Genomic DNA, 16,916 nt, shown 5'->3' on the forward strand with positions numbered 1-16,916 from the left:
GCCAGACACAGGATCGTACCGCTTTAGCTGTGTTTTAGCTATTTTAATAGCTGTTAGTTAGAAATGGACATTTTTTCCCCGTGATCAGCATTAAAACTAAACAAAGATTGCCGATGATTTTAGTAATTCGCCCGATATGGGACTTGAACCCATGACCCTCAGATTAAAAGTCTGATGCTCTACCGACTGAGCTAACCGGGCTCATATCCACTTCCAGGGAGCCAGACACAGGATCGTACCGCTTTAGCTGTGTTTTAGCTATTTTAATAGCTGTTAGTTAGAAATGGACATTTTTTCCCCGTAACCAGCATTAAAACTAAACAAAGATTGCCGATGATTTTAGTAATTCGCCCGATATGGGACTTGAACCCATGACCCTCAGATTAAAAGTCTGATGCTCTACCGACTGAGCTAACTGGGCTAATATTTACGTCCCGGGAGAGACACAGCTTCGTACCGTTTTCGCTGTGTTTTGAATTTTGTCCATCCTAATATATTATTTCCTTTACTTCAGTAGACCACTTTTACCACAACGAAGAAAATTATGAAAAAAAAGAGTAAAAATTAGAAATGGAAAATTCTTCTTGGTAACCAGCATTAAAATTAAACAAAGATTGCCAATGATTTTATTAATTCGCCCGATATGGGACTTGAACCCATGACCCTCAGATTAAAAGTCTGATGCTCTACCGACTGATTTAACCGGGCTCATATTTATGTCCCGGGCGAGACACAGGTTCGTACCGTTTTCGCTGTGTTTTGAATTTTGTCCATCCTAATATATTATTTCCTTTACTTCAGTAGACCACTTTTACCACAACGAAGAAAATTATGAAAGAAAAGAGTAAAAATTAGAAATGGAAAATTCTTCTTGGTAACCAGCATTAAAACTAAACAAAGATTGCCGATGATTTTAGTAATTCGCCCGATATGGGACTTGAACCCATGACCCTCAGATTAAAAGTCTGATGCTCTACCGACTGAGCTAACCAGGCTCATATCCACTTCCCAGGAGCCAGACACAGGATCGTACAGCTTTAGCTGTGTTTTAGCTATTTTAATAGCTGTTAGTTAGAAATGGACATTTTTTATTAAAACTAAACAAAGATTGCCGACGATTTTACTAATTCGCCCGATATGGGACTTGAACCCATGACCCTCAGATTAAAAGTCTGATGCTCTACCGACTGAGCTAACCGGGCTCATATTTACGTCCCGGGCGAGACACAGGTTCGTACCGTTTTAGCTGTGTTTTGAATTTTGTCCAGCTTAATATATTATTTCCTTTACTTCAGTAGACCATTTTTACTACAACGAAGAAAATTATGAAAGAAAAGAGTAAATATTACAAATGGAAAATTCTTCTTGGTAACCAGCATTAAAATTAAACAAAGGTTGCCGATCATTTCATTAATTCGCTCGATATGGGACTTGAACCCATGACCCTCAGATTAAAAGTCTGATGCTCTACCGACTGAGCTAACCGGGCTCATATCCACTTCCCAGGAGCCAGACACAGGATCGTATCGCTTTAGCTGTGTTTTAGCTATTTTAATACCTTTTAGTTAGAAATGGACATTTCTTCCCCGTAACCAGCATTAAAACTAAACAAAGATTGCCGATGATTTTAGTAATTCGCCCGATATGGGACTTGAACCCATGACCCTCAGATTAAAAGTTTGATGCTCTACTGACTGAGCTAGCCGGGGTCATATTTACTTCCCGGGAGAGACACATGTTCCTGCCGTTTTAGCTTTGTTTTGAATTTTGTCCGGCTTAATATGTTCTTTCCTCTTCTTCAGTAGACCATTTTAACCACAACGAAGAAAAACATGAAAGAATATAGTCAAAATACCTGTTAGCTAGAAATGGAAATTTCTTCTGCGTATCCAGCATTAAAACTAAACAAAAAAATAAGCATGATTTTATTAATTCGCCCGATATGGGATTTGAACCCATGACCTTCAGATTAAAAGTCATACCATATCCACTTTCCAGGAACCAGACACAGGATCGTACCGCTTTAGCTGTGTTTTATCTATTTTAATAGCTGTTAGTTAGAAATGGACATTTTTTCCCCGTAACCAGCATTAAAACTAAACAAAGATTGCCGATGGTTTTTTTAATTCGCCCGATATGGGACTTGAACCCATGACCCTCAGATTAAAAGTCTGATACTCTACCGACTGAGCTAACCGGGCTCATACCCACTTCCCAGGAGCCACACACAGGATCTTACCGCTTTAGCTGTGTTTTAGCTATTTTAATAGCTATTAGTTGGAAATGGACCTTTTTTCCCTGTAACCAGCATTAAAACTAAACAAAGATTGCCGATGATTTTAGTAATTCGCCCGATATGGGACTTAAACCCATGACCCTCAGATTAAAAGTCTGATGCTCTACCGACTGAGCTAACCGGACTCATATCCACTTCCCAGGAGCCAAACACAGGATCGTACCGCTTTAGCTCTGTTTTAGCTTTTTTAATAGGTGTTAGTTAGAAATGGACATTTTTCCCCCGTAACCAGCAGTAAAACTAAACAAAGATTGCCGATGATTATAGTAATTCGCCCGATATGGGACTTGAACCCATGACCCTCAGATTAAAAGTCTGATGCTCTACCGACTGAGCTAACCGGGCTCATATTTACGTCCCGGGCGAGACACAGGTTCGTACCGTTTTAGCTGTGTTTTGAATTTCGTCCAGCTTAATATATTATTTCCTTTATTTCAGTAGACCATTTTTACTACAACGAAGAAAATTATGAAAGAAAAGAGTAAATATTACAAATTGAAAATTCTTCTTGGTAACCAGCATTAAAATTAAACAAAGGTTGCCGATCATTTCATTTATTCGACCGATATGGGACTTGAACCCATGACCCTCAGATTAAAAGTCTGATGCTCTACCGACTGAGCTAACCGGGCTCATATCCACTTCCCATGAGCAAGAAACAGGTTCGTATCTCTTTAGCTGTGTTTTAGCTATTTTAATACCTTTTAGTTAGAAATGGACATTTCTTCCCCGTAACCAGCATTAAAACTAAGGGCGCGTTCGATTGACCCTATTCCGGAATAAGAATACGTGAAGTGATGATGAAAACGGTATGTTTGGCGCGTTTCGAAGCAACAAGGACAATAAAAATATGTTTAAAATAGCATTTTAGCAGATGTGTGACAACTTTAACGTGAATCTCCGTAAAAACGAAGGATTTTAAACTTATATTCCATGTAATCCTATTCCGGAATACGGTCAATCGAACACACCCTAAACAAAGATTGCCGATGATTTTAGTAATTCGCCCGATATGGGACTTGAACCCATGACCCTCAGATTAAAAGTTTGATGCTCTACTGACTGAGCTAGCCGGGGTCATATTTACTTCCCGGGAGAGACACATGTTCCTGCCGTTTTAGCTTTGTTTTGAATTTTGTCCGGCTTAATATGTTCTTTCCTCTTCTTCAGTAGACCATTTTAACCACAACGAAGAAAAACATGAAAGAATATAGTCAAAATACCTGTTAGCTAGAAATGGAAATTTCTTCTGCATATCCAGCATTAAAACTAAACAAAAAGTTAGCATGATTTTATTAATTCGCCCGATATGGGATTTAAACCCATGACCCTCAGATTAAAAGTCTGATGCTCGCCCGATATGGGACTTGAACCCATGACCCTCAGATTAAAAGTCTGATGCTCTACCGACTGAGCTAACCGGGCTCATATCCACTTCCCAGGAGCCAGACACAGGATCGTACCGCTTTAGCTGTGTTTTATCTATTTTAATAGCTGTTAGTTAGAAATGGACATTTTTTCCCCGTAACCAGCATTAAAACTAAACAAAGATTGCCGATGATTTTAGTAATTCGCCCGATATGGGACTTGAACCCATGACCCTCAGATTAAAAGTCTGATGCTCTACTGACTGAGCTAACCAGGCTCAGATCCACTTCCCAGGAGCCAGACACAGGATCGTACCGCTTTAGCTGTGTTTTAGCTATTTTAATAGCTGTTAGTTAGAAATGGACATTTTTCCCCGTAACCAGCACTAAAACTAAAGAAAAATTGCCGAGTGTTTTATTAATTCGCCCGATATGAGACTTGACCCATGACCCTCAGATTAAAAGTCTGATGCTCTACCGACTGAGCTAACCGGGCTCATAACCACTTACCAGGAACCAGACACAGGATCGTACCGCTTTAGCTGTGTTTTAGTTATTTTAATAGCTGTTAGTTAGAAATGGACATTTTTTCCCCGTAACCAGCATTAAAACTAAACAAAGATTGCCGATGATTTTATTAATTCGCCCGATATGGGATTTAAACCCATGACCCTCAGATTAAAAGTCTGATGCTCTACCGACTGAGCTAACCGGGCTCATATCCACTTCCCAGGAGCCAGACACAGGATCGTACCGCTTTAGCTGTGTTTTAGCTATTTTAATAGCTGTTAGTTAGAAATGGACATTTTTTCCCCGTAACCAGCATTAAAACTAAACAAAGATTGCCGATGATTTTAGTAATTCGCCCGATATGGGACTTGAACCCATGACCCTCAGATTAAAAGTCTGATGCTCTACCGAATTAGCTAACCGCGCTCATATCCACTTCCCAAGAGCCAGACACAGGATCGTACCGCTTTAGCTGTGTTTTAGCTATTTTAATAGCTGTTAGTTAGAAATGGACATTTTTTCCCCGTGACCAGCATTAAAACTAAACAAAGATTGGCGATGATTTTAGTAATTCGCCCGATATGGGTTTTGAACCCATGACCCTCAGATTGAAAGTCTGATGCTCTACCGACTGAGCTAACCGGGCTAATATCCACTTCCCAGGAGCCAGACACAGGATCCTACCGCTTTAGCTGTGTTTTATCTATTTTAATAGCTGTTAGTTAGAAATGAACATCTTTTCCCCGTAACCAGCATTAAAACTAAACAAAGATCAGGGGCACCCAACGACCAATTTGTTGTAAAATGTATTATTATACCCCAGTTAATGAAAATAAATGTTATTAAGGCATTTTCAGGTGTCTTTCGGTGTTGCTGGGAAAACATTATCTGTTCCTTTTTCCCAGCAAGACACACAAGAAATTTTTCAGCCAGCTAGATAAAATTGGTTGGTTTCCCAGCCAGCTGATCAAATTTATTTCCCAGCCAGGAGTTCCGCACGCTTTCAAATCCCTCGAGCCAAAACGACCGAACAAAAGCGACAAAACCGGGACAAAACAGGGTTTTTTTCCGCAAGCGCAATCACTCTGACCAGCCGTCATACGTTTGTGACTACTCTCTGGGAGAGGGAAGGGTTTTTTTTTCTTAGTCGTCCTCAGTCTTCGGAGTTTCTGAAGCCAGCTCGGGTTGAAATGCTAGAAAAAGTCAGTAATTCCCAGGCAAAACCTCTATCAATAACAAAATTTCCCAGCCAGCTCATCGAAACACCTGTATTTTTGCTGTCAACCTCGTTCCCAGGGTCTCTCTTCTCTGCCTCCATTGTCGTTGAGAGAAGACCCTGGTTCACGCTGGTCACGTGTCTCCCAGAATCTGGGAGGTTGGCGAAATGTGTGTTAGGGGATGGGTGGTAATGTAGGCTTTGTTGACATTGCAAAGAAGGGAATCAGCACGCAATTGATTTTGTGGCCAGATAACCATTGACAAAACGTTTGACAGCAGTATTTTATGTACTACACATATGGAACCCGATGTGAAAGAAAAAAAGTTGTGGTCAAATCGATCAGACGCCACAGAAAATATCCTCACGTTATTCAAGTTTTCATCCGTGTGAAGGTCCGGATCAACGAAGAATGCTAATAGTTTGCGACAATTTTAAAGGAAAGAAGATTTTGTCGTGCAAGAAAACAAGCGAAACGGTTATCCATGGAAAACAAACATGTTCAGCGATCAGCCGGTGTGTTGTTATTTAAGTTCTCGAGTCACATATCGACCTCAAATCCATCAAATCAAACTGTATTTGCATGTGCAGGTATTTCATTTTGTTCTTTGATTTTCGTTTTTCTTTCGAAAGTTAAACAACGTGATTGCTAAGGTCGCAATCTTGTACAGCGAGTTGACCGTTTGACTTATGATATTTATATTTCAACAACTTCGTGTAAATTGTCGATGTCGTTAAGATTTTTTTTACCACTGCACCGCGCTTTAATAGCGTGTATATTTTTAGTCGCAGTAAAATAAAAGAGACATTTTTATCAAGCAAACGTAGTGTTTGGTGTATTCTTTTATGTTAGTGTTTGTTCTGAAAAAGAAACTTCGGCTACTAACGAAATTAATTTTTTTTTAAAGGGAACGTCAATCGCCGCTCGACATTGAAGTCGTCTTGTCGATCACAAAAGCTCTTGCTTTTAGTTTGACCGCTTTTGTGGGAATTCATCTCCTGTGGGAATATAACATCAGCTCTTTTGACCTTTTTATTTTAGAAATGCCTTGTTAAACGAATATTTTTTCGCCCAGGTGCGGTTGCGGGATCAAAATATAACGAAAACACTACCCTAGTGGAAAAATGTTTGTCGACGAGTGCCACGTGACCAGCGTGAACCAGGGTCTTCTCTCAACGACAATGGAGGCAGAGAAGAGAGACCCTGGGAACGAGGTTGAGATAATGTGAGGAACAGATCCGTTGGGTGCCCCTGAAAGATTGCCAATGATTTTATTAATTCGCCCGATATGGGACTTGAACCCATGACCCTCAGATTAAAAGTCTGATGCTCTACCGACTGAGCTAACCGGGCTCATATCCACTTCCCAGGAGAGACACAGGATCGTACCGCTTTAGCTGTGTTTTGGCTATTTTAATAGCTGTTAGTTAGAAATGGACATTTCTTCCCCGTAACCAGCATTAAAACTAAACAAAGATTGCCGATGATTTTATTAATTCGCCCGATATGAGACTTGACCCATGACCCTCAGATTAAAAGTCTGATGCTCTACCGACTGAGCTAACCGGGCTCATATCCACTTCCCAGGAGCCAGACACAGGATCGTACCGCTTTAGCTGTGTTTTAGCTATTTTAATAGCTGTTAGTTAGAAATGGACATTTTTTCCCCGTAACCAGCATTAAAACTAAACAAAGATTGCCGATGATTTTAGTAATTCGCCCGATATGGGACTTGAACCCATGACCCTCATGACACTCAATGCGTTGTATGCTTATTTCAATGTGATTTGTGCGATGCAAATTATGTCGGGTATACTGCCCGACACTTACATCAACGCATAAGTGAACACCGTCATTCAGCTATTGGGAAACACCTTGAAACACAGCATGGCAACAACAGAACAAAGACTGATTACCTTTTCAAAGTTCTGAGGAAGTGCAACAGCAAGTTTGATTGTTTAGTGTACGAGACGTTGTACATAAAGGACATCAAGCCTTCTCCTAACACGCAAGCTGACTCCATTCGCGCCAAACTGTTCACGTGACACTACCGTACATTTATTTATTTATTATTATTTTTACCTTTTTGTGTTTCTTACCTTGGGGATTATACCCATAGGACCCGCGAATATTTAATATATTTTTTTCAAATATTATATATTCATTTTACACCTCGCACTCTTTTACTTTTTAACTTGATAATGGCGTAACGTCGCGCCGAAACGTCGTTCACTTTTATAATGTGTTTTAAAATTCTTTTAGCGTTTAACTTTTTAATCAATTCATTTTCATTTTAATAGCTGTTAGTTAGAAATGGACATTTTTTCCCCGTAACCAGCATTAAAACTAAACAAAGATTGCCGATGATTATAGTAATTCGCCCGATATGGGACTTGAACCCATGACCCTCAGATTAAAAGTCTGATGCTCTACCGACTGAGCTAACCGGGCTCATATTTACGTTCCGGGCAAGACACAGGTTCGTACCGTTTTAGCTGTGTTTTGAATTTCGTCCAGCTTAATATATTATTTCCTTTACTTCAGTAGACCATTTTTACTACAACGAAGAAAATTATGAAAGAAAAGAGTAAATATTACAAATGGAAAATTCTTCTTGGTAACCAGCATTAAAATTAAATAAAGATTGGCGATGATTTTATTAATTCGCCCCATATGGGACTTGAACCCATGACCTTCAGATTAAAAGTCTGATGCTCTACCGACTGAGCTAACCGGGCTCATATCTACTTTCCGGGAGGGACACAGGTTCCTACCGTTTTAGCTGCGTTTTGAATTTTGTCCATCCAAATATGTTATTTCCTTTACTTCAGTAGACCACTTTTACCACAACGAAGAAAACTATGAAAGAAAAGAGTAAAAATTAGAAATGGAAAATTCTCCTTGGTAACCAGCGTTAAAACTAAACAAAGATTGCGGATGATTTTAGTAATTCGCCCGATATGGGACTTGAACCCATGACCCTCGACTGAGCTAACCGGGCTCATATCCACTTCCCAGGAGCCAGACACAGGATCGTACAGCTTTAGCTCTGTTTTAGCTATTTTAATAGCTGTTAGTTAGAAATGGACATTTTTTCCCCGTAACCAGCATTAAAACTAAACAAAGATTGCCGATGATTATAGTAATTCGCCCGATATGGGACTTGAACCCATGACCCTCAGATTAAAAGTCTGATGCTCTACCGACTGAGCTAACCGGGCTCATATTTACGTCCCGGGCGAGACACAGGTTCGTACCGTTTTCGCTGTGTTTTGAATTTTGTCCATCCTAATATATTATTTCCTTTACTTCAGTAGACCACTTTTACCACAACGAAGAAAATTATGAAAGAAAAGAGTAAAAATTAGAAATGGAAAATTCTTCTTGGTAACCAGCATTAAAATTAAACAAAGATTGCCGATGATTTTATTAATTCGCCCGATATGGGACTTGAACCCATGACCCTCAGATTAAAAGTCTGATGCTCTACCGACTGAGCTAACCGGGCTCATATTTACGTCCCGGGCGAGACACAGGTTCCTACCGTTTTAGCTGTGTTTTGAACTTTGTCCATCCAAATATATTATTTCCTTTACTTCAGTAGACCACTTTTACCACAACGAAGAAAATTATGAAAGAAAAGAGTAAAAATTAGAAATGGAAAATTCTCCTTGGTAACCAGCATTAAAACTAAACAAAGATTGCCGATGATTTTAGTAATTCGCCCGATATGGGACTTGAACCCATGACCCTCAGATTAAAAGTCTGATGCTCTACCGACTGAGCTAACCGGGCTCATATTTACGTCCCGGGCGAGACACAGGTTCGTACCGTTTTAGCTGTGTTTTGAATTTCGTCCAGCTTAATATATTATTTCCTTTACTTCAGTAGACCATTTTTACTACAACGAAGAAAATTATGAAAGAAAAGAGTAAATATTACAAATGGAAAATTCTTCTTGGTAACCAGCATTAAAATTAAACAAAGGTTGCCGATCATTTCATTAATTCGCCCTATATGGGAGTTGAACCCATGACCCTCAGATTAAAAGTTTGATCCTCTACCGACTGAGCTAACCGGGCTCATATCCACTTCCCAGGAGCCAGACACAGGATCGTATCACTTTAGCTGTGTTTTATCTATTTTAATAGCTGTTAGTTAGAAATGGACATTTTTTCCCCGTAACTAGCATTAAAACTAAACAAAGATTGCCGATGATTTTAGTAATTCGCCCGATATGGGACTTGAACCCATGACCCTCAGATTAAAAGTCTCATGCTCTACCGACTGAGCTAACCGGGCTCATATCCACTTCCCAGGAGCCAGACACAGGATCGTACCGCTTTAGCTGTGTTTTAGCTATTTTAATAGCTGTTAGTTAGAAATGGACATTTTTTCCCCGTAACCAGCATTAAAACTAAACAAAGATTGCCGATGATTTTAGTAATTCGCCCGATATGGGACTTGAACCCATGACCCTCAGATTAAAAGTCTGATGCTCTACCGACTGAGCTAACCGGGCTCATATTTACGTCCCGGGCGAGACACAGGTTCGTACCGTTTTCGCTGTGTTTTGAATTTTGTCCATCCTAATATATTATTTCCTTTACTTCAGTAGACCACTTTTACCACAACGAAGAAAATTATGAAAGAAAAGAGTAAAAATTAGAAATGGAAAATTCTTCTTGGTAACCAGCATTAAAACTAAACAAAGATTGCCGATGATTTTAGTAATTCGCCCGATATGGGACTTGAACCCATGACCCTCAGATTAAAAGTCTGATGCTCTACCGACTGAGCTAACCGGGCTCATATTTACGTCCCGGGCGAGACACAGGTTCGTACCGTTTTCGCTGTGTTTTGAATTTTGTCCATCCTAATATATTATTTCCTTTACTTCAGTAGACCACTTTTACCACAACGAAGAAAATTATGAAAGAAAAGAGTAAAAATTAGAAATGGAAAATTCTTCTTGGTAACCAGCATTAAAACTAAACAAAGATTGCCGATGATTTTAGTAATTCGCCCGATATGGGACTTGAACCCATGACCCTCAGACCCTCAGACCCTCGTCCCGGGCGAGACACAGGTTCGTACCGTTTTAGCTGTGTTTTGAATTTCGTCCAGCTTAATATAGTATTTCCTTTACTTCAGTAGACCATTTTTACTACAACGAAGAAAATTATAAAAGAAAAGAGTAAATATTACAAATGGAAAATCTTCTTGGTAACCAGCATTAAAATTAAACAAAGGTTGCCGATCACTTCATTAATTCGCCCGATATGGGACTTGAACCCATGACCCTCAGATTAAAAGTCTGATGCTCTACCGACTGAGCTAACCGGGCTCATATCCACTTCCCAGGAGCCAGACACAGGATCGTATCGCTTTAGCTGTGTTTTAGCTATTTTAATACCTTTTAGTTAGAAATGGACATTTCTTCCCCGTAACCAGCATTAAAACTAAACAAAGATTGCCGATGATTTTAGTAATTCGCCCGATATGGGACTTGAACCCATGACCCTCAGATTAAAAGTTTGATGCTCTACTGACTGAGCTAGCCGGGGTCATATTTACTTCCCGGGAGAGACACATGTTCCTGCCGTTTTAGCTTTGTTTTGAATTTTGTCCGGCTTAATATGTTCTTTCCTCTTCTTCAGTAGACCATTTTAACCACAACGAAGAAAAACATGAAAGAATATAGTCAAAATACCTGTTAGCTAGAAATGGAAATTTCTTCTGCATATCCAGCATTAAAACTAAACAAAAAAATAAGCATGATTTTATTAATTCCCCCGATATGGGATTTGAACACATGACCTTCAGATTAAAAGTCATACCATATCCACTTCCCAGGAGCCAGACACAGGATCGTACCGCTTTAGCTGTGTTTTAGCTATTTTAATAGCTGTTAGTTAGAAATGGACATTTTTTCCCCGTAACCAGCATTAAAACTAAACAAAGATTGCCGATAATTTTAGTAATTCGCCCGATATGAGACTTGACCCATGACCCTCAGATTAAAAGTCTGATGCTCTACCGACTGAGCTAACCGGGCTCATATCCACTTCCCAGGAGAGACACAGGATCGTACCGCTTTAGCTGTGTTTTAGCTATTTTAATAGCTGTTAGTTAGAAATGGACATTTTTTCCCCGTGATCAGCATTAAAACTAAACAAAGATTGCCGATGATTTTAGTAATTCGCTCGATAGGGGACTTGAACCCATGACCCTCAGATTAAAAGTCTGATGCTCTACCGACTGAGCTAACCGGGCTCATATCCACTTCCCAGGAGCCCGACACAGGATCGTACCGCTTTAGCTGTGTTTTATCTATTTTAATAGCTGTTAGTTACAAATGAACATTTTTTCCCCGTAACCAGCATTAAAACTAAACAAAGATTGCCGATGATTTTAGTAATTCGCCCGATATGGGACTTGAACCCATGACCCTCAGATTAAAAGTCTGATCCTCTACCGACTGAGCTAACCGGGCTCATATCCACTTACCAGAAGCCAGACACAGGATCGTACCGCTTTAGCTGTGTTTTATCTATTTTAATAGCTGTTAGTGAGATATTGACATATTTTCCCCGTAACCAGCATTAAAACTAAACAAAGATTGCCGATGATTTTAGTAATTCGCCCGATATGGGACTTGAACCCATGACCCTCAGATTAAAAGTATGATGCTCTACCGACTGAGCTAACACAGGTTCGTACCGTTTTAGCTGTGTTTTGAATTTCGTCCAGCTTAATATATTATTTCCTTTATTTCAGTAGACCATTTTTACTACAACGAAGAAAATTATGAAAGAAAAGAGTAAATATTACAAATTGAAAATTCTTCTTGGTAACCAGCATTAAAATTAAACAAAGGTTGCCGATCATTTCATTAATTCGACCGATATGGGACTTGAACCCATGACCCTCAGATTAAAAGTCTGATGCTCTACCGACTGAGCTAACCGTGCTCATATCCACTTCCCAGGAGCCAGACACGGCATCGTATCGCTTTAGCTGTGTTTTAGCTATTTCAATACCTTTTAGTTAGAAATGGACATTTCTTCCCCGTAACCAGCATTAAAACTAAGGGCGCGTTCGATTGACCCTATTCCGGAATAAGAATACGTGAAGTGATGATGAAAACTGTATGTTTGGCGAGTTTCGAAGCAACAAGGACAATAAAAATATGTTTAAAATAGCATTTTAGCAGATGTGTGACAACTTTAACGTGAATCTCCGTAAAAACGAAGGATTTTAAACTTATATTCCATGTAATCCTATTCCGGAATACGGTCAATCGAACACACCCTAAACAAAGATTGCCGATGATTTTAGTAATTCGCCCGATATGGGACTTGAACCCATGACCCTCAGATTAAAAGTTTGATGCTCTACTGACTGAGCTAGCCGGGGTCATATTTACTTCCCGGGAGAGACACATGTTCCTGCCGTTTTAGCTTTGTTTTGAATTTTGTCCGGCTTAATATGTTCTTTCCTCTTCTTCAGTAGACCATTTTAACCACAACGAAGAAAAACATGAAAGAATATAGTCAAAATACCTGTTAGCTAGAAATGGAAATTTCTTCTGCATATCCAGCATTAAAACTAAACAAAAAGTTAGCATGATTTTATTAATTCGCCCGATATGGGATTTAAACCCATGACCCTCAGATTAAAAGTCTGATGCTCGCCCGATATGGGATTTAAACCCATGACCCTCAGATTAAAAGTCTGATGCTCTACCGACTGAGCTAACCGGGCTCATATCCACTTCCCAGGAGCCAGACACAGGATCGTACCGCTTTAGCTGTGTTTTATCTATTTTAATAGCTGTTAGTTAGAAATGGACATTTTTTCCCCGTAACCAGCATTAAAACTAAACAAAGATTGCCGATGATTTTAGTAATTCGCCCGATATGGGACTTGAACCCATGACCCTCAGATTAAAAGTCTGATGCTCTACCGACTGAGCTAACCAGGCTCATATCCACTTACCAGGAGCCAGACCCATGATCTTACCGCGTTAGCTTTGTTTTAGATATTTAAATAGCTGTTAGTTAGAAAAGGACATTTTTTCCCCGTAACCAGCATTAAAACTAAACAAAGATTGCCGATGATTTTATTAATTCGCCCGATATGAGACTTGACCCATGACCCTCAGATTAAAAGTCTGATGCTCTACCGACTGAGCTAACCGGGCTCATATCCACTTCCCAAGAGCCAGACACAGGATCGTACCGCTTTAGCTGTGTTTTAGCTATTTTAATAGCTGTTAGTTAGAAATGGACATTTTTTCCCCGTGATCAGCATTAAAACTAAACAAAGATTGCCGATGATTTTAGTAATTCGCTCGATAGGGGACTTGAACCCATGACCCTCAGATTAAAAGTCTGATGCTCTACCGACTGAGCTAACCGGGCTCATATCCACTTCCTAGGAGCCCGACACAGGATCGTACCGCTTTAGCTGTGTTTTATCTATTTTAATAGCTGTTAGTTACAAATGAACATTTTTTCCCCGTAACCAGCATTAAAACTAATCAAAGATTGCCTATGATTTTATCAATTCGCCCGATATGGGACTTAAACCCATGACCCTCAGATTAAAAGTCTGATGCTCTACCGACTGAGCTAACCGGGCTCATATCCACTTTCCAGGAGCCAGACACAGGATCGTACCGCTTTAGCTGTGTTTTATCTATTTTATTAGCTGTTAGTTAGAAACGGACATTTTTTCCCCGTAACCAGCATTAAAACTAAACAAAGATTGCCGATGATTTTAGTAATTCGCCCGATATGGGACTTGAACCCATGACCCTCAGATTAAAAGTCTGATGCTCTACCGACTGAGCTAACCGCGCTCATACTTACTTCCCGGAAGAGACACAGGTTCGTACCGTTTTAGCTGTGTTTTGAATTTCGTCCAGCTTAATATAGTATTTCCTTTACTTCAGTAGACCATTTTTACTACAACGAAGAAAATTATAAAAGAAAAGAGTAAATATTACAAATGGAAAATCTTCTTGGTAACCAGCATTAAAATTAAACAAAGGTTGCCGATCATTTCATTAATTCGACCGATATGGGACTTGAACCCATGACCCTCAGATTAAAAGTCTGATGCTCTACCGACTGAGCTAACCGTGCTCATATCCACTTCCCAGGAGCCAGACACGGCATCGTATCGCTTTAGCTGTGTTTTAGCTATTTCAATACCTTTTAGTTAGAAATGGACATTTCTTCCCCGTAACCAGCATTAAAACTAAGGGCGCGTTCGATTGACCCTATTCCGGAATAAGAATACGTGAAGTGATGATGAAAACTGTATGTTTGGCGCGTTTCGAAGCAACAAGCACAATCAAAATATGTTTAAAAGAGCATTTTAGCAGATGTGTGAAAACTTTAACGTGAATCTCCGTAAAAACTAAGGATTTTAAACTTATATTCCATGTAATCCTATTCCGGAATACGGTCAATCGAACACACCCTAAACAAAGATTGCCGATGATTTTAGTAATTCGCCCGATATGGGACTTGAACCCATGACCCTCAGATTAAAAGTTTGATGCTCTACTGACTGAGCTAGCCGGGGTCATATTTACTTCCCGGGAGAGACACATGTTCCTGCCGTTTTAGCTTTGTTTTGAATTTTGTCCGGCTTAATATGTTCTTTCCTCTTCTTCAGTAGACCATTTTAACCACAACGAAGAAAAACATGAAAGAATATAGTCAAAATACCTGTTAGCTAGAAATGGAAATTTCTTCTGCATATCCAGCATTAAAACTAAACAAAAAGTTAGCATGATTTTATTAATTCGCCCGATATGGGATTTAAACCCATGACCCTCAGATTAAAAGTCTGATGCTCGCCCGATATGGGACTTGAACCCATGACCCTCAGATTAAAAGTCTGATGCTCTACCGACTGAGCTAACCGGGCTCATATCCACTTTCCAGGAGCCAGACACAGGATCGTACCGCTTTAGCTGTGTTTTAGCTATTTTAATAGCTGTTAGTTAGAAATGGACATTTTTTCCCCGTAACCAGCATTAAAACTAAACAAAGATTGCCGATGATTTTAGTAATCCGCCCGATATGGGACTTGAACCCAATACCCTCAGATGATAAAAGTCTGATGCTCTACCGACTGAGCTAACCTGGCTCATTTTGACTTCCCAGGAGCCAGACACGGGATCTTACCGCTTTAGCTGTGGTTTGGCTATTTTAATAGCTGTTTGTTAGTTATGGACATTTCTTCACAGTATCCAGCATTAAAAATAAACAAAGATTGCCGATGATTTTATTAATTCGCCCGATATGAGACTTGACCCATGACCCTCAGATTAAAAGTCTGATGCTCTACCGACTGAGCTAACCGGGCTCATATCCACTTATCAGAAGCCAGACACAGGATCGTACCGCTTTAGCTGTGTTTTAGCTATTTTAATAGCTGTTAGTTAGAAATGGACATTTTTTCCCCGTAACCAGCATTAAAACTAAACAAAAAGTTAGCATGATTTTATTAATTCGCCCGATATGGGATTTAAACCCATGACCCTCAGATTAAAAGTCTGATGCTCTACCGACTGAGCTAACCGGGCTCATATCCACTTCCCAGGAGCCAGACACAGGATCGTACCGCTTTAGCTGTGTTTTAGCTATTTTAATAGCTGTTAGTTAGAAATGGACATTTTTTCCCCGTAACCAGCATTAAAACTAAACAAAGATTGCCGATGATTTTAGTAATTCGCCCGATATGGGACTTGAACCCATGACCCTCAGATTAAAAGTCTGATGCTCTACCGAATTAGCTAACCGGCCTCATATCCACTTCCCAAGAGCCAGACACAGGATCTTACCGCTTTAGCTGTGTTTTAGCTATTTTAATAGCTGTTAGTTAGAAATGGACATTTTTTCCCCGTGACCAGCATTAAAACTAAACAAAGATTGGCGATGATTTTAGTAATTCGCCCGATATGGGTTTTGAACCCATGACCCTCAGATTGAAAGTCTGATGCTCTACCGACTGAGCTAACCGGGCTAATATCCACTTCCCAGGAGCCAGACACAGGATCCTACCGCTTTAGCTGTGTTTTATCTATTTTAATAGCTGTTAGTTAGAAATGAACATTTTTTCCCCGTAACCAGCATTAAAACTAAACAAAGATCAGGGGCACCCAACGACCAATTTGTTGTAAAATGTATTATTATACCCCAGTTAATGAAAATAAATGTTATTAAGGCATTTTCAGGTGTCTTTCGGTGTTGCTGGGAAAACAATATCTGTTCCTTTTTCCCAGCAAGACACACAAGAAATTTCCCAGCCAGCTGGATAAGACTGCTGGGGGTCCCAGCCAGCTGATGAAATTTATTTAGCAGGAAGGAGTTCCGCGCGCTTTCCCTCGAGCCAAAACGACCGCACGAAAGCGACAAAACCGGGACAAAACAGGGTTTTTTTCCGCAAGCGCAATCACTCTGACCAGCCGTCATACGTTTGTGACTACTCTCTGGGAGAGGGAAG

The 16,916-nt window shown here is 39.9% G+C and overlaps 41 non-coding genes across 41 annotated transcripts; all 41 read right to left on the bottom strand.

Annotated features, from left to right (window-relative positions):
• Nucleotides 1-128: 128 nt before the first annotated feature.
• Nucleotides 129-201, bottom strand: Trnak-uuu (transfer RNA lysine (anticodon UUU)). The gene has a single exon. It is a non-coding gene; the product is annotated as a tRNA-Lys (tRNA).
• A 147-nt stretch (nt 202-348) lies between these two features.
• Trnak-uuu (transfer RNA lysine (anticodon UUU)) lies at nt 349-421 on the bottom strand. Its single transcript has one exon. It is a non-coding gene; the product is annotated as a tRNA-Lys (tRNA).
• Nucleotides 422-635: 214 nt separating this feature from the next.
• On the bottom strand, nt 636-708 carry Trnak-uuu (transfer RNA lysine (anticodon UUU)). Its single transcript has one exon. It is a non-coding gene; the product is annotated as a tRNA-Lys (tRNA).
• A 214-nt stretch (nt 709-922) lies between these two features.
• Nucleotides 923-995, bottom strand: Trnak-uuu (transfer RNA lysine (anticodon UUU)). The gene has a single exon. It is a non-coding gene; the product is annotated as a tRNA-Lys (tRNA).
• A 134-nt stretch (nt 996-1,129) lies between these two features.
• Nucleotides 1,130-1,202, bottom strand: Trnak-uuu (transfer RNA lysine (anticodon UUU)). Its single transcript has one exon. It is a non-coding gene; the product is annotated as a tRNA-Lys (tRNA).
• Nucleotides 1,203-1,416: 214 nt separating this feature from the next.
• On the bottom strand, nt 1,417-1,489 carry Trnak-uuu (transfer RNA lysine (anticodon UUU)). Its single transcript has one exon. It is a non-coding gene; the product is annotated as a tRNA-Lys (tRNA).
• A 639-nt stretch (nt 1,490-2,128) lies between these two features.
• On the bottom strand, nt 2,129-2,201 carry Trnak-uuu (transfer RNA lysine (anticodon UUU)). The gene has a single exon. It is a non-coding gene; the product is annotated as a tRNA-Lys (tRNA).
• Nucleotides 2,202-2,348: 147 nt separating this feature from the next.
• Trnak-uuu (transfer RNA lysine (anticodon UUU)) lies at nt 2,349-2,421 on the bottom strand. Its single transcript has one exon. It is a non-coding gene; the product is annotated as a tRNA-Lys (tRNA).
• Nucleotides 2,422-2,568: 147 nt separating this feature from the next.
• On the bottom strand, nt 2,569-2,641 carry Trnak-uuu (transfer RNA lysine (anticodon UUU)). Its single transcript has one exon. It is a non-coding gene; the product is annotated as a tRNA-Lys (tRNA).
• A 214-nt stretch (nt 2,642-2,855) lies between these two features.
• On the bottom strand, nt 2,856-2,928 carry Trnak-uuu (transfer RNA lysine (anticodon UUU)). The gene has a single exon. It is a non-coding gene; the product is annotated as a tRNA-Lys (tRNA).
• A 720-nt stretch (nt 2,929-3,648) lies between these two features.
• Trnak-uuu (transfer RNA lysine (anticodon UUU)) lies at nt 3,649-3,721 on the bottom strand. Its single transcript has one exon. It is a non-coding gene; the product is annotated as a tRNA-Lys (tRNA).
• Nucleotides 3,722-3,868: 147 nt separating this feature from the next.
• On the bottom strand, nt 3,869-3,941 carry Trnak-uuu (transfer RNA lysine (anticodon UUU)). The gene has a single exon. It is a non-coding gene; the product is annotated as a tRNA-Lys (tRNA).
• Nucleotides 3,942-4,087: 146 nt separating this feature from the next.
• On the bottom strand, nt 4,088-4,159 carry Trnak-uuu (transfer RNA lysine (anticodon UUU)). The gene has a single exon. It is a non-coding gene; the product is annotated as a tRNA-Lys (tRNA).
• A 147-nt stretch (nt 4,160-4,306) lies between these two features.
• Trnak-uuu (transfer RNA lysine (anticodon UUU)) lies at nt 4,307-4,379 on the bottom strand. Its single transcript has one exon. It is a non-coding gene; the product is annotated as a tRNA-Lys (tRNA).
• A 367-nt stretch (nt 4,380-4,746) lies between these two features.
• On the bottom strand, nt 4,747-4,819 carry Trnae-uuc (transfer RNA glutamic acid (anticodon UUC)). The gene has a single exon. It is a non-coding gene; the product is annotated as a tRNA-Glu (tRNA).
• Nucleotides 4,820-6,670: 1,851 nt separating this feature from the next.
• Nucleotides 6,671-6,743, bottom strand: Trnak-uuu (transfer RNA lysine (anticodon UUU)). Its single transcript has one exon. It is a non-coding gene; the product is annotated as a tRNA-Lys (tRNA).
• A 145-nt stretch (nt 6,744-6,888) lies between these two features.
• On the bottom strand, nt 6,889-6,960 carry Trnak-uuu (transfer RNA lysine (anticodon UUU)). Its single transcript has one exon. It is a non-coding gene; the product is annotated as a tRNA-Lys (tRNA).
• An 808-nt stretch (nt 6,961-7,768) lies between these two features.
• Trnak-uuu (transfer RNA lysine (anticodon UUU)) lies at nt 7,769-7,841 on the bottom strand. The gene has a single exon. It is a non-coding gene; the product is annotated as a tRNA-Lys (tRNA).
• Nucleotides 7,842-8,055: 214 nt separating this feature from the next.
• On the bottom strand, nt 8,056-8,128 carry Trnak-uuu (transfer RNA lysine (anticodon UUU)). Its single transcript has one exon. It is a non-coding gene; the product is annotated as a tRNA-Lys (tRNA).
• Nucleotides 8,129-8,538: 410 nt separating this feature from the next.
• On the bottom strand, nt 8,539-8,611 carry Trnak-uuu (transfer RNA lysine (anticodon UUU)). The gene has a single exon. It is a non-coding gene; the product is annotated as a tRNA-Lys (tRNA).
• Nucleotides 8,612-8,825: 214 nt separating this feature from the next.
• Nucleotides 8,826-8,898, bottom strand: Trnak-uuu (transfer RNA lysine (anticodon UUU)). Its single transcript has one exon. It is a non-coding gene; the product is annotated as a tRNA-Lys (tRNA).
• Nucleotides 8,899-9,112: 214 nt separating this feature from the next.
• Nucleotides 9,113-9,185, bottom strand: Trnak-uuu (transfer RNA lysine (anticodon UUU)). Its single transcript has one exon. It is a non-coding gene; the product is annotated as a tRNA-Lys (tRNA).
• Nucleotides 9,186-9,619: 434 nt separating this feature from the next.
• Trnak-uuu (transfer RNA lysine (anticodon UUU)) lies at nt 9,620-9,692 on the bottom strand. Its single transcript has one exon. It is a non-coding gene; the product is annotated as a tRNA-Lys (tRNA).
• Nucleotides 9,693-9,839: 147 nt separating this feature from the next.
• Nucleotides 9,840-9,912, bottom strand: Trnak-uuu (transfer RNA lysine (anticodon UUU)). The gene has a single exon. It is a non-coding gene; the product is annotated as a tRNA-Lys (tRNA).
• A 214-nt stretch (nt 9,913-10,126) lies between these two features.
• Nucleotides 10,127-10,199, bottom strand: Trnak-uuu (transfer RNA lysine (anticodon UUU)). The gene has a single exon. It is a non-coding gene; the product is annotated as a tRNA-Lys (tRNA).
• A 465-nt stretch (nt 10,200-10,664) lies between these two features.
• On the bottom strand, nt 10,665-10,737 carry Trnak-uuu (transfer RNA lysine (anticodon UUU)). Its single transcript has one exon. It is a non-coding gene; the product is annotated as a tRNA-Lys (tRNA).
• A 639-nt stretch (nt 10,738-11,376) lies between these two features.
• On the bottom strand, nt 11,377-11,448 carry Trnak-uuu (transfer RNA lysine (anticodon UUU)). Its single transcript has one exon. It is a non-coding gene; the product is annotated as a tRNA-Lys (tRNA).
• A 145-nt stretch (nt 11,449-11,593) lies between these two features.
• On the bottom strand, nt 11,594-11,666 carry Trnak-uuu (transfer RNA lysine (anticodon UUU)). The gene has a single exon. It is a non-coding gene; the product is annotated as a tRNA-Lys (tRNA).
• Nucleotides 11,667-11,813: 147 nt separating this feature from the next.
• On the bottom strand, nt 11,814-11,886 carry Trnak-uuu (transfer RNA lysine (anticodon UUU)). The gene has a single exon. It is a non-coding gene; the product is annotated as a tRNA-Lys (tRNA).
• Nucleotides 11,887-12,291: 405 nt separating this feature from the next.
• Nucleotides 12,292-12,365, bottom strand: Trnak-uuu (transfer RNA lysine (anticodon UUU)). Its single transcript has one exon. It is a non-coding gene; the product is annotated as a tRNA-Lys (tRNA).
• A 719-nt stretch (nt 12,366-13,084) lies between these two features.
• On the bottom strand, nt 13,085-13,157 carry Trnak-uuu (transfer RNA lysine (anticodon UUU)). The gene has a single exon. It is a non-coding gene; the product is annotated as a tRNA-Lys (tRNA).
• A 147-nt stretch (nt 13,158-13,304) lies between these two features.
• Trnak-uuu (transfer RNA lysine (anticodon UUU)) lies at nt 13,305-13,377 on the bottom strand. The gene has a single exon. It is a non-coding gene; the product is annotated as a tRNA-Lys (tRNA).
• A 147-nt stretch (nt 13,378-13,524) lies between these two features.
• Trnak-uuu (transfer RNA lysine (anticodon UUU)) lies at nt 13,525-13,596 on the bottom strand. Its single transcript has one exon. It is a non-coding gene; the product is annotated as a tRNA-Lys (tRNA).
• A 147-nt stretch (nt 13,597-13,743) lies between these two features.
• Nucleotides 13,744-13,816, bottom strand: Trnak-uuu (transfer RNA lysine (anticodon UUU)). Its single transcript has one exon. It is a non-coding gene; the product is annotated as a tRNA-Lys (tRNA).
• A 147-nt stretch (nt 13,817-13,963) lies between these two features.
• On the bottom strand, nt 13,964-14,036 carry Trnak-uuu (transfer RNA lysine (anticodon UUU)). Its single transcript has one exon. It is a non-coding gene; the product is annotated as a tRNA-Lys (tRNA).
• A 147-nt stretch (nt 14,037-14,183) lies between these two features.
• Trnak-uuu (transfer RNA lysine (anticodon UUU)) lies at nt 14,184-14,256 on the bottom strand. The gene has a single exon. It is a non-coding gene; the product is annotated as a tRNA-Lys (tRNA).
• Nucleotides 14,257-14,469: 213 nt separating this feature from the next.
• On the bottom strand, nt 14,470-14,543 carry Trnak-uuu (transfer RNA lysine (anticodon UUU)). The gene has a single exon. It is a non-coding gene; the product is annotated as a tRNA-Lys (tRNA).
• A 719-nt stretch (nt 14,544-15,262) lies between these two features.
• Trnak-uuu (transfer RNA lysine (anticodon UUU)) lies at nt 15,263-15,335 on the bottom strand. Its single transcript has one exon. It is a non-coding gene; the product is annotated as a tRNA-Lys (tRNA).
• Nucleotides 15,336-15,704: 369 nt separating this feature from the next.
• On the bottom strand, nt 15,705-15,776 carry Trnak-uuu (transfer RNA lysine (anticodon UUU)). The gene has a single exon. It is a non-coding gene; the product is annotated as a tRNA-Lys (tRNA).
• Nucleotides 15,777-15,923: 147 nt separating this feature from the next.
• Trnak-uuu (transfer RNA lysine (anticodon UUU)) lies at nt 15,924-15,996 on the bottom strand. The gene has a single exon. It is a non-coding gene; the product is annotated as a tRNA-Lys (tRNA).
• Nucleotides 15,997-16,363: 367 nt separating this feature from the next.
• Trnae-uuc (transfer RNA glutamic acid (anticodon UUC)) lies at nt 16,364-16,436 on the bottom strand. Its single transcript has one exon. It is a non-coding gene; the product is annotated as a tRNA-Glu (tRNA).
• Nucleotides 16,437-16,916: the final 480 nt, after the last annotated feature.

Source organism: Montipora capricornis, chromosome 4 (assembly GCF_036669925.1).
Source record: "Montipora capricornis isolate CH-2021 chromosome 4, ASM3666992v2, whole genome shotgun sequence".
NCBI classification, from domain to species: Eukaryota; Metazoa; Cnidaria; class Anthozoa; order Scleractinia; family Acroporidae; genus Montipora; species Montipora capricornis.